The following is a 13,350-nucleotide window of genomic DNA, read 5'->3' on the forward strand; positions in this document are numbered from 1 at the left end:
GGTTCTGGGCAGGAAAACTGCACTCGGAGCCCAAATAAATCTATTGCAGGGCTTCCTCCTTCATTCTGAGTATTTTGAGGAACAGTCCCATATCATTTTAAGTGTTGTTTTACACATTTGTAAGTATGTCAATGATGCGGCAGCGTTCTGCTGTCCTTGTTGACCGAGCAGCATTCACCAAAGAAACGTCAGGCCTGTCAAAGCTGCAGACCCAAACCAAAGATTAACTGGATGGTATACTTAGAGGCAACGTCTTCGTTGGTCACCTCAAGGACGACCTTACAGATAGATGGAACGTGCAGACCAGAGGGAAAATCTTCAGTATTGCCCCCAGTGGAAGCATATTTTCAAAGGCAGCACATTTCTACTCATTGTTTCCGGTTGATGACTTTTTATCAGAACTGAAGATTCAAGTTTCCAGCGTTGTGAATCAGTTGAAACTAGAAAGATATCCATCATATTATCCACTTGAAATAAAAACTACAAGAATAAGAAATTAGTATTTATCTGCTTGATAAAAAAAGGCTGTTCATTGAAGTGAATCTTGACGTCCATATCAACTCTTAACTGCTTGACACTGAAAAGATATTGAAAATGAACTTCAGAAGTCATTTGACACTAAGTGTCCAAGAGACCTGTTAGGAATATGAAAGTCCGTAGAATTAAAAAGCAAATAATATCACAAATATGGAAGTTCCTCAGTAATGTGAAGATGAGTGTGGTGATGAATGGACATTGTTCAGATTTGGAGGTTGTTTGCAGTGGTGGTACCTAAGTAACAGTTTTGAGTCCACAGCCTCTTCCAATTTTTATAAGTCACCTACACTATGCTGCTGGCCACAACATAATAAGGCTTGAAAGTTTGTACATGACAGATTTGGCAGCATAATATATTGTTCTCAACATAATATAGTGATGGTCGTAGTCATAACCTTCAGGGTGATATAGACATGACATTTAAATCACAGAAACTGATTTAACAAAGAGAACTAAAGTAATGTATTTTCAGAGATTCAATGCATGCTATAATTTGCACCATTTTAAAAGATGTAAAATGCATAAAAAATCCTGATGTCCACATGTGTCTTTTATAGAGTGTGGGAAAGTTGATAAGGTGTTTAAAAAAGCATGTATATTTTCTTTGTGTTTATAAGTGGAAATATAAAATACAAATTTCAGTTGAGCAACAATGTGATTCTGAAGCGAGTGAGCAGGTTATGATGTTGAATTTATTAAAGAAAACTTGGACGCAAAGCAAGTATTCTGAAAGCCCTATTGGATGGTTAAACTTTGTAAATGAACACTATTCCTTTAAAACATTCTGTGCGCCAGATTTTGCTTTTCCCTGAAATCTAGATTGGGATGCACTCCCAATTTATAAATATTTTTCTTCTTCTTGCAGAATTAAATGTCATCCTATTGCTATGAATCATATTAATGCATCTTGGCAGTGGGTCCAGGAAGTATTAAACCCTTTACTCACTTCTAGGATATCACATTCGAAATAATTGCCAGGAAATTGCACTGTGGAGGAGGGCAAGGAGGGAGGGTCACATTCATAGTGCGTTGTTAATATTTGTAACTTGTCCTCCGATTAATTTCATACAACCTGACCAACTGAGGAAAGTGTGCATTAAAAATGCAATGGAATTGAGATCAATTGAGGCTTAAGGCTGGAAACTTTCCCTTCCAATTTCACAAAAATAGAAATGGATGTTATCCATTAATTCAGTGCAAATCTGCGAACAGAACATCATAACATCCTCTAAAAGAAGAACTTGCAGAGGTACATATTTCCAGAAAATCTAGATAGTCAATTTGAAGATGGACTTGAAGGTGAATCACAGTGTGAATGCTGCTGGTTACACAGGCCCAGACATCTGCAAAGTGGAGTTCCCAAATTCTGGCTTTGTTGTTTTAAACATACCAGGGCCTATTTACAAACATACATTCCTGCCATTGGAGTATTATTTGCACAAATCTCCACAGAACCAGGATGCAAGTTGCTGTATCACCTAGATCTCCAAAGTTGAAATGCACATCATCAGCAGAGGCATCTGTACTGAAGATCTGGATCAAGCAAGTCACGGTGAGACACCTCACAAATGTTTCTTGTTTAATTGTAGTCTACATCCCTAACACACCAGGGGCGAGTATGAGATAACTTTAAGAAGGGAACTCAGAGATCTTACAAAATGCTGACTATAGACTGTAGTAGATTAGTGCTATTCCAAGACAGGAGAATGATGCAGTAAACAAAGGGAACAGGGAACAAGCAATACAAAAACCAAACAATGCTGAAAATACTGAACAGTTTATGCGATATGCATGGAGGATGAAACAGAGTTAGTGGATGGAATCTAAAGGGGAACTAAACAATGTGGCTGAATCAGACAAGTGCAGCAGGTCCCATCTCGATGTTGAGATCATCTCGCTCTATCTTACACAGACAGTGTGGTGAGGGTCTTGCAAGGTAACTGCAAGTTGCAAGTGATGGGGTTTAATGCTGATTGAACAATTGATAATGCCATAACTGCCTTCATTTATATGTGGGAACAAAAACAAAGTTTCTGGAAAAGCTCAGCAGGACTGGCAGCATCTGTGAAAGAAAACAAACAAAGTTAACTTCAGGTCTGGTGACCCTTCCTCAGGTCACTGGGCCTGAAACGTTAACTCTGTTTTCTCCCTCACAGATGCTGCCAGACCTGCTGAGCTTTTCCAGCAATTTTGATTTTGCTCCTGATTTCCAGCACCTGCAGTTCTTTCAGTTTTTACTCAGTAATATTCAAGCTCTTATCTTATCAAAATCGCTAACAAGCTCAACGTTGGGAAAACTCAGCAAAGAAGCCAAGAGATAAGAAGGTGCAAAGCTGGATGAGCACAAGCAGCATCAGAGGAGCAGGAAGATTGACATTTCTGGGCCTAGACCCTTCTTCAGAAAAGACTTTTTCTGAGTTCATCCAGCTCTGCACCTTGTTATCTCAGATTCTTCAGTATCTGCAGTTCCTTCTACCAAAGAAGCCAAGAGCATATACCTGGTGGACGCAGTCTGCAACTAGATCCAAGCAACTTCCATGGTAAAACTTGGGCACCAACATCTCAGAGCATGATCCGCAGGCATCCGCCATGCATACCCTTTGCCTACAAGCTTTGGCATACAGCATTACCAACTCATCACAACCATCAGAGCATCTCTCTGATACACTGACATGCCACTCAAGAGTCTTAGACTTGCGTTCTTGGGCAGACCAGCTACTAACATTGATCGGGCTGCAGCAGGGACACCTTTGTATACATGAACAGGCCCCCAGCTCATAGATTGGATCAGGCTGCATCTCAGCACTCACTTGTTTTACACCTACTTGCTCACGTAATCCATGCCAAATCTTGCCATGCCATGCCATACTAGTAATCACATCAGTGCTCCACTCAAAGCCAAAGGCCTTACTACTGCGGTTGTCAGGAGCTGTTTGGCACAGACTCATAGATAGTCTGTGTGTCATGCTTTTAGGTTACATCGACTATTGGGCAAAACTGCGGATTCATTCAACTAAATAACCAACTGGAAATTGACAGGGCTATTGTTCTCAGTCCACACAGTCCAAGGGAGGCCACTGTCACTCAGGGAGTCCCGGCACTGTCAGCCAGGGCCTAGATCACTATACAGTCCAGGAACTTCAACATAGTTGCTTGTCTGCTTTCTCACAGTCCAGGGACCCATCCCAGAACAGTCCAGGGAGTGGATGATGATCATATGTCCTATTGGGCCATCACATGCAATAAGATGGTCTGAGGTCTGGAAAAAATAAAGTGCTGAGTCAAAGTGCAGGGGGAAATCTGAAGGTACAGCAGGGGAAATCAATGACAGAAGGAGTAGCAGAGTCTAGACTGGGAGCCATGCAGGTGCTTTGGGGTGGGCAGTATCTGGTAACCAGGCAGCGCCCAATGTTGATGCTATCCAGTGTAATCTGCATGTCAAACATCACTTGCTCTTCTCTAGACACTACTAGGAAATGACTGGAACAATGCCCAAAGAGGGTGAGATAGCCAAAAGTATAGGATCCATGTTTGCTGATAGCCACTATACTGCAACAGCAAAAACAGAAGCAGCAATTTGCAAAGGATAGCTATGTTGGATTTGTAAATCACTGCAATGCACCATTCAATGCATTCAGACTGTGGGGTCTCAGCTGAACAAAGGCAATGTGCTACAAGCCATTGATGTTTGCAATTTTAGCATGACCATGTCAGTAATATTGAACTTATCAGAAATTAACAACGCAAAAGGCCAGTGCTGGCTGAAGGAAATCCACTCTTAGTTCCACATCCTATGGTCCTGCGTCACAAATTCGAATTCTCATTTATCATGTGGGAGTTTCAAGTGTTTGATGTATGTGCGTGGTTTATGGGATGGTTTTGTTCTGCAGGCAGCTCCTTTTAATTGATATTTGGTAGTCACTGAGTTGGCCTTTCTCCTTCAAAAAGTGATTGCACACGCTGGAGTGAATTGTGGATGTTCAATGCAAATATTTCCCTTGTAATCCATATCCAGTTTCTCTTTCAGTGTGGTGATGTGTGCTCAGAACTCATTTGGAGCGAATTCCACTGATCACAGTTCTAAGATCTGAGAAACTCTTTTGCCCTTACGCTGCTCACGATCTTCCGCTGATCGAGATCGACCCTGTTATTGTTGGGATGTTGGTTTCTGTGGCTGTCTCCATAAAACAGTGAACACTGACGCAGGAAGAGCGGGACAAATGGCAAGTCTAGGAGAGGCAGCAGGACCAAGCAGAGAATGAACACCAAGTCAGGGAGAGATTGCTCATACATGGCTCCTCACAGTACATGAATGAGGCCCAGGGTTTACAGTCCTGACTCCACTTGTTGGCTTGAGTGAGGTACAGAGACCACGCATGTTCCACAAGTCCCGCAACATGATATTGTAATTGTGAAGGATGCTGTAAGGAGACATCAGGGCTACAGGAGAGGGAGACCATCCTGACCAATGGCTGTGAAGGTTACTGCCTTCTAACCCCGGCCTATTATTCTCCTCACTCCTTCCAGGGGGAGGTGGGTGAACCAAGTGGGATCTCTCAGTCGTGCACCCGTAAATCCATCAGGACAGTGACCAATGCCATGTGCAAGGTCAAATTGGTTCCTTCTGTATCCCATTGATGAGGTCAGTGATGCAGCGTGGACAGTAGGATTAGGAAACATAGCTGGATGCCCCCAGGTGCAGAGTGCTATTAGACTGTATACACATGGCACTGACAGGGCTGTATCACAACGCTGCAGAATTCATCCACAGGAAGGGACTCTATTCAATTCATGTCCAGGTGATCTGTACTCACCATTGCCAATTCCTGGATCTGTGTGCCCGCTGTGCTGGTGTGCTGTGGTCGGCACAGTTGGAGCAGGCAATGAGGTGATGTTCTGGACACTGAGGAACTTGAGGAGTGGGAGCAGTCTTCTGAGACAGAGGATGTGGAGACTGTGGAGCAGGAAACTGATATTGGCTGTGACAGAGCTCAACTCTAACAGCCAGACAGAAACTTATCGCTACCAGCTTCCAATAGAAGAGAGCTGGCTGCCACAGATAATTATTACCTGCAAGGTTTTTTGATTCTCTGGAAGTTTCTGATTGTTTGCCTGTATGTGCTGTTACCCCACTGAGTAATGATAAGCTACAAGTCTCCTATGGGTTTTGGTGACACGGTATTTCTGTCTTTGATGGTATCGACTGCAATGTAGATAAGGACCAGTAACAAGTGTGGTCTGGCAATTAAGCTGCAACTACGGTGAAAGATTGGAGTGTATATTGCAAGGGAGTATTAGCCATGTAGGTGATGCGCTGTGGGCAATGTGATCTACCTGGATTCCCAGAGGTACTTGGATAAGGTGCAGCTTATTCAACAGGAAGCTGTTAAATAAGGTAAGCGCCCATCGTGTTAGGGACAAGGTACTAACACAGATAAAAGATTGGCTGACTGGCAGAAATGGGGATAAAGGAGTCTTTTTCAGGGTGGCAGCCGGTGAGTAGTGGATCTCCGTAGGGTTAGTGTCGGGACCACAACTATTCGTGTTACACATGAACAATCTGGATGAAGGAACTGAGGGTATTTTTGCCCAGTCTACATTGAAACAAGGATAGATGCAGGGACAGGTAGTGCTTAGGAATGGGGAGGTTGCAGAAGGACTTGGACAGGCTGGGAGATTAGACAAAAAAATGGCAGATGGAATACAATGTAGGAAAATGTGAGCTATGGACTTTGGTAGAAAGAATAGAGACATAGATTATTTTCTCAATGGGAAAGGGCTTTGGAAAAATGAAGCACAAAGTGACCTCGGAGTCCTTGTTCAGGATACTCTTAAGGTTAACATGCAGGTTCAGTTGGCCGTTAAGAAGGCAAATGGAATGTTAGCACTCATTTCAAGAGAGCTAGAATTCAAGAACAGTGATGAACTGCTGACGCTGTATCAGGCTCTGATCAGACCTCCATTGGATTAATATGAGCTGTTTTGTGGCCCATATCTAAGGGAGGATGTGCTGGCATTGGAGGGGGTGCAGAGGTGGTTTATAAGAATGACGCCAAGAATTAAGGGCTTGTCAGATGAGGAATTAGGGGTGGCACGGTGGCTCAGTGGTTAGCACTGCAGCCTCACAGCACCAAGGACCTGGGTTCGATTCCAGCCTCGGGCAACTGTCTGTGTGGAGTTTGCACAGTGTCCTCGTGTCCGAATGCGTTTCCTCCGGGTGCTCCGGTTTCCTCCCACAGTCCAAAGATGTGCAGGCTAGGTGGATTGGCCATGCTAAATTGCTTGCAGTGATCAGTGGTGTGTGGGTTATAGGGGGATGGGTCTAGTTGGGATGCTCCGAGGGTCAGTGTGACTTGTTGGGCCGAAGGGCCTGTTTCCGCCCTATAGGGATTCTATGATTCTATGAATGGTTGAGGACTCTAGGTCTACGCTTGATAGGATTTTGAAGAATGACAAGGAATTTGATTGAAACTTGAAGAATAATGAGAGGCCTGGATGGGGTGGACGTGGAGAGCACGCTTCTATGAGCAGAAGAGCCTAGTACCCAAGGGCATAGCCTCAGAGCGAGGAGACAACCCTTTAGAACTGACAGTTGGAAGAACTTGTAAGCCACAGTGTGGTTAGTATGTTAATCTCATTGTCGCACAAGGCTGTGAATGCTCCTTGAGTGCATTTAAGACAGAGATAGATAGGTTCTTGTTTAGTGAGAGGATCGAGGGTTACAGCAGGAACACAGGAGAATGGAATAGGTATACATATTAGTCGTGATTGAATGGTGGAGCAGGATCGTTGTACTGAATGACCTAATTCTGCTCCTATATCTCAGGGTTGATTTGATCTTTGTGATTGCTATGACATGAAGTTATTGAAGGGGGCAATTCCAGGTTGTCAGTGCTTCTCCAGGTGCACAGTAGCATCTCAAACATGCCAGACACCCACAAAGGATGCCAGTGTTTCCGCAGATATCTGTTGAGTGGTGAATTATTGTAGGAGTGGGGTATTGTAAAATGGGATGAAATTCAGACACGGGTAACACCATAGGGATGGGATAGGTAATTAACGAGGTGTGTTTGCTAAGAAAAAATGAGAAAACTTGGCTGGCATCCATTCATAAAATCTTGATGCAGCTCAGTCTTAGCTAATAAAACTTGAAGATTCGGCCCAATTTTTCAGGCTCAAAAGCATTGACCAAAACTGGGAAAAAACTAAGAGATGTAATAGGCCTACATCAGTACAGACCAGAGAAAAAGAGAGATGGGGGGTATAAAATGCCTACAACAGGTTAGAAGGCAGGAATAATTAAACGAAAGGGGGCATAGTACAAGACATAAAAACACTGTGAATGAAACAGGTTTAGAAACAGGGAACTAGAAATAGAAATAACAGAAACAGAACTAAACTACCATTTAAAGAATGAAAAGATAGGGGCTGAAATGTGTCCAGAAGGTTATAAAATGCATGTGTAGACCTTAATTAAAATAATGTAGAAAGCTGAGGAAAGAGAGGTCAGAATGTAAGGGGTTGGAAAATGATGTTTTTAAAATATTTTTCACTATGGTGGAGGATGAGTGAGGGGGCAGGTGGTATGGAGGCCTAATGTAAAAGTCAAAGCTGTTGTTAATTGCCATGAAAGAAAAATAGTGATGTATAATGCGTGTAAATTAGAGTGTGATAAATGTAAAAAATGGCTCCACTCTTCTCAGAACAGAGTAAACAAGACACAAATAAGACAAGAGATAATGGGAACTGCAGATGCTGGAGAATTCCAAGATAATAAAATGTGAGGCTGGATGAACACAGCAGGCCCAGCAGCATCTCAGGAGCACAAAAGCTGACGTTTCGGGCCTAGACCCTTCATCAGAGAGGGGCATGGGGTGAGGGAACTGGAATAAATAGGGAGAGAGGGGAAGGCGGACCGAAGATGGGGAGTAAAGAAGATAGGTGGAGAGAGTATAGGTGGGGAGGTAGGGAGGGGATAGGTCAGTCCAGGGAAGACGGACAGGTCAAGGAGGTGGGATGAGGTTAGTAGGTAGATGGGGGTGCGGCTTGGGGTGGGAGGAAGGGATGGGTGAGAGGAAGAACCGGTTAGGGAGGCAGAGACAGGTTGGACTGGTTTTGGGATGCAGTGAGTGGAGGGGAAGAGCTGGGCTGGTTGTGTGGTGCAGTGGGGGGAGGGGACGAACTGGGATGGTTTAGGGATGCAGTTGGGGAAGGGGAGATTTTGAAACTGGTGAAGTCCACATTGATACCATTAGGCTGCAGGGTTCCCAGGCGGAATATGAGTTGCTGTTCCTGCAACCTTTGGGTGGCATCATTGTGGCACTGCAGGAGGCCCATGATGGACATGTCATCTAAAGAATGGGAGGGGGAGTGGAAATGGTTTGCGACTGGGAGGTGCAGTTGTTTGTTGCGAACTGAGCGGAGGTGTTCTGCAAAGCGGTCTCCAAGCCTCCGCTTGGTTTCCCCAATGTAGAGGAAGCCGCACCGGGTACAGTGGATGCAGTATACCACATTGGCAGATGTGCAGGTGAACCTCTGCTTAATGTGGAGTGTCATCTTGGGGCCTGGGATAGGGGCGAGGGAGGAGGTGTGGGGGCAAGTGTAGCATTTCCTGTGGTTGCAGGGGAAGGTGCCGGGTGTGGTGGGGTTGGAGGGCAGTGTGGAGCGAACAAGGGAGTCACGGAGAGAGTGGTCTCTCCGGAAAGCAGACAGGGGTGGGGATGGAAAAATGTCTTGGGTGGTGGGGTCGGATTGTAAATGGCGGAAGTGTCGGAGGATGATGCGTTGTATCCGGAGGTTGATAGGGTGGTGTGTGAGAACGAGGGGGATCCTCTTTGGGCGGTTGTGGCGGGGGTGGGGTGTGAGGGATGTGTTGCGGGAAATACGGGAGACGTGGTCAAGGGCGTTCTCGATCACTGTGGGGGGAAAGTTGTGGTCCTTGAAGAACTTGGGCATCTGGGATGTGCGGGAATGGAATGTCTTATCGTGGGAGCAGATGCGGCGGAGGCGGAAGAATTGGGAATAGGGGATGGAATTTTTGCAGGAGGGTGGGTGGGAGGAGGCGTATTCTAGGTAGCTGTGGGAGTCGGTGGGCTTGAAATGGACATCAGTTACAAGCTGGTTGCCTGAGATGGAGACTGAGAGGTCCAGGAAGGTGAGGGATGTGCTGGAGATGGCCCAGGTGAACTGAAGGTTGGGGTGGAAGGTGTTGGTGCAGTAGATGAACTGTTCGAGCTCCTCTGGGGAGCAAGAGGCGGCGCCGATACAGTCATCAATGTACCGGAGGAAGAGGTGGGGTTTGGGGCCTGTGTAGGTGCGGAAGAGGGACTGTTCCACGTAACCCACGTAAGCCAGGTACCACAGCCACATCACCTTCCTCAGCACCTGCCTACGGAACCAGATCATCCCCAAGGGGCTACAGTCTACATTTCAGCCTTCCCAATTTGGTCCCAACCGTGACCACCTCTACACCCAGAATATTCAGACGCTTCAGAAGCGTTTCTCCCTGCGAGTCCTGAAACAGACACTCGCAACCATGTGCCGGCACCTCCACACACTGCAATCCAGCCTGCCCCAGCTGAGAGCCTCCCTCTCCCAGACATGCAAAGGACCCCTGCTGTTTTTTATCCTCCGCAGGATCCACAGACTGAATACCCAGTTTCACTCAGCTTTGCTGGACACCAAAAATCGTAAGTACAACCAACTCACTGGCCCCTGCCACCCACAAGAGGATTCCTGCGCCTCCCAAATCCCGAGTCTGTCCCTGCCCCTCCCCCACCATGCACCCGCCGCCATTGACCATGAGGACACGGCCGGAGACCCCACCGATGACGTCACATCCGCCTCCGCCGGCCACAGAATTTCCGGAACCGCTGCTGCAGTCACCACCTCCACTTCCAGGTACAACACCTCACACCCCTCACCGCAGCTGCTGCCGCCCACCCCGATCCTCCAACCGCCGACGGAACCCCGCCCACAGCCGACGCCGACGGAACCCTGCCCACGGCCGACGACCTCATCGCTCCGCCCACAACCTCCACAGCCAGCAACCCCAGAGGAGACAGCCACACTGAGCCCTGCCGCATCTTCACCATCCCCCCAGACCTCCCACTGACTGAGGACGAACGGTCAGTCCTTAGCAAGGGGCTCACCTTTGTCCCCCTACAACCACACATCAACGAATACCAGTCACGATTGGACATAGAGCAGTTTTTCAGCCGTCTTCGCCTCCACGCCTACTTCTTCAACCGGTAGCCTAACCCTCCCTCCACTGACCCCTTCACCCGCTTCCAACACAAGTCCTCCTCCTGAACACCACCCCCAGGCCTCCTACCCTCCCTCGACCTCTTCATCTCCAACTGCCGTCGAGACATTAACCGCCTCAACCTCTCCACCCCTCTCACCCACTCCAACCTCTCCCCCGCAGAACGGGCAGCCCTCCGCTCCCTCCACTCCAACCCCAACCTCACCATCAAACCCGCAGACAAGGGTGGCGCAGTGGTAGTATGGCGCACTGACCTCCACATCGCCGAGGCCAGACGCCAACTCTCCGACCCCACCTCCTACCGCCCCCTCGATCATGACCCCACACCCGAGCACCAAACCATCATCTCCAACACCATTCATGACCTCATCTCCTCAGGGGACCTCCCACCCACAGCCTCCAACCTTATTGTTCCCAACCCCGCATGGCCCGTTTCTATCTCCTTCCCAAAATCCACAAACCTGCCTGCCCTGGTCGACCCATTGTCTCAGCCTGCTCCTGCCCCACCGAACTCATCTCCACCTATCTGGACTCCATTTTCTCCCCTTTGGTCCAGGAACACCCCACCTACGTCCGTGACACCACCCACGCCCTCCACCTCCTCCAGGACTTCCAATTCCCTGGCCCCCAACACCTCATCTTCACCATGGACGTCCAGTCCCTATACACCTGCATTCCACATGCAGATGGCCTCAAGGCCCTCTGCTTCTTCGTGTCCCGCAGGCCCGACCAGTCCCCCTCCATCGACACCCTCATCCACCTAGCTGAACTCGTCCTCACCCTCAACAAATTCTCTTTTGACACCTCCCACTTCCTACAGACTAAGGGGGTGGCCACGGGCACCCGCATGGGCCCCAGCTATGCCTGCCTCTTTGTAGGTTACGTGGAACAGTCCCTCTTCCGCACCTACACAGGCCCCAAACCCCACCTCTTCCTCCGGTACATTGATGACTGTATCGGCGCCGCCTCTTGCTCCCCAGAGGAGCTCGAACAGTTCATCTACTTCACCAACACCTTCCACCCCAACCTTCAGTTCACCTGGGCCATCTCCAGCACATCCCTCACCTTCCTGGACCTCTCAGTCTCCATCTCAGGCAACCAGCTTGTAACTGATGTCCATTTCAAGCCCACCGACTCCCACAGCTACCTAGATTACACCTCCTCCCACCCACCCTCCTGCAAAAATTCCATCCCCTGTTCCCAATTCCTCCACCTCCGCCGCATCTGCTCCACTCCCGCACATCCCAGATGTCCAAGTTCTTTAAGGACCGCAACTTTCCCCCCACAGTGATCGAGAACGCCCTTGACCGCGTCTCCTGTATTTCCCACAACACATCCCTCACACCCGCCCCCGACCACTCTCTCCGTGACTCCCTTGTTCGCTCCACACTGCCCTCCAACCCCACCACACCCGGCACCTTCCCCTGCAACCTCAGGAAATGCTACACTTGCCCCCACACCTCCTCCCTCACCCCTATCCCAGGCCCCAAGATGACATTCCACATTAAGCAGAGGTTCACCTGCACATCTGCCAATGTGGTATACTGCATCCACTGTACCCGGTGTGGCTTCCTCTACATTGGGGAAACCAAGCGGAGGCTTGGAGACCGCTTTGCAGAACACCTCCGCTCAGTTCGCAACAAACAACTGCACCTCCCAGTCGCAAACCATTTCCACTCCCCCTCCCATTCTTTAGATGACATGTCCATCATGGGCCTCCTGCAGTGCAACAATGATGCCACCCGAAGGTTGCAGGAACAGCAACTCATATTCCGCCTGGGAACCCTGCAGCCTAATGGTATCAATATGGACTTCACCAGCTTCAAAATCCCCCCTTCCCCTACTGCATCACTAAACCAGCCCAGTTCGTCCCCTCCCCCCAACTGCACCACACAACTAGCCCCGCTCTTCCCCCCCACCCACTGCATCCCAAAACCAGTCCAACCTGTCTCTGCCTCCCTAACCGGTTCTTCCTCTCACCCATTCCTTCCTCCCACCCCAAGCCGCACCCCCAGCTACCTACTAACCTCATCCCACCTCCTTGACCTGTCCGTCTTCCCTGGACTGACCTATTCCCTCCCTACCTCCCCACCTATACTCTCTCCACCTATCTTCTTTACTCCCCATCTTCGTTCCGCCTCCCCCTCTCTCCCTATTTATTCCAGTTCCCTCTCCCCATCCCCCTCTCTGATGAAGGGTCTAGGCCCGAAACGTCAGCTTTTGTGCTCCTGAGATGCTGCTTGGCCTGCTGTGTTCATCCCGCCTCACATTTTATTATCTACAAATAAGACAAGACCTTGTTGAGGGGATGGACAGTGTAAGCAGAATGGAGGGTGGACATCATTTCAAACTCAAAATATTAACTCTGTTTCTGTCTGCCCATGTGCTTCTGATTGTGCTAGGTTTTCCAGCATTTTCAATGTTTGAAAAATTAAGAAAATTCTGTCACATCTACTTGAGATCTTGAGCAGTGGAAAGAAAGGAGGTAAAAAGGCATGTGTTGCATTTCCTCTGCTTACAATGGAAAGTGCCATGTGACAAACATAGCA

The sequence above is a fragment of the Stegostoma tigrinum genome, chromosome 2 (genome assembly GCF_030684315.1).
Source record: "Stegostoma tigrinum isolate sSteTig4 chromosome 2, sSteTig4.hap1, whole genome shotgun sequence".
Lineage (NCBI taxonomy): Eukaryota > Metazoa > Chordata > Chondrichthyes > Orectolobiformes > Stegostomatidae > Stegostoma > Stegostoma tigrinum.